At 29.0% G+C, this 496-nt stretch overlaps 1 protein-coding gene across 2 annotated transcripts in view; it reads left to right on the top strand.

Annotated features, from left to right (window-relative positions):
- LOC114156967 (myelin-oligodendrocyte glycoprotein-like) overlaps positions 1 to 496 on the top strand; it is a 1059483-nt gene that overhangs the window by 68301 nt on the left and 990686 nt on the right. The gene's annotated exons all lie outside the window — the stretch shown is intronic.

Raw genomic sequence — 496 nt, 5'->3', positions numbered from 1 at the left:
CTGCGTATAATGTGTCTAAGGTTTATTTTATATACAGAGTCCTCATTCAAAATCTGAATCAAAGAGAAAAAAGTGTTTGTTATAGTGTAAAGATTGATGCGTTTTTTAATGCTTGTTTTCCAGAACAACTTGCAAAAGCATATGACCTTCAAAAATGTTACATCAGGGTAGATTTAGCTTTTTAGAGTGAATAATGCAAACGAATAAAGCAGCTAGTTAATTGAGACCAGAATGGGTAAAATATGACGCCATGTTAGGGTCATTGTAGAAGAAGGAATACATTTCCGCCAAAATATCATTGAATTATTCTAGAAAAGACCAAAAAAAAAATTTAATTACAACTTTTCAAACTCAGAAACTGACATGTTTGGGTTTTTTTTTTTACTGGAAAATGTCTTAGATTAATCTCAAACTTTATGAGTGTTTTTATAAAGTTTAAAAGGTGTGATTATTTTCACTGTAAAATGAATTCCTGTTTGATTTTAATATACAAACA

Source organism: Xiphophorus couchianus, chromosome 14 (assembly GCF_001444195.1).
Source record: "Xiphophorus couchianus chromosome 14, X_couchianus-1.0, whole genome shotgun sequence".
In the NCBI taxonomy this organism is placed as follows: Eukaryota; Metazoa; Chordata; class Actinopteri; order Cyprinodontiformes; family Poeciliidae; genus Xiphophorus; species Xiphophorus couchianus.
The sequence above is the reverse complement of the archived record's forward strand: the minus strand, read 5'-3'. Positions and strand labels throughout refer to the sequence as shown.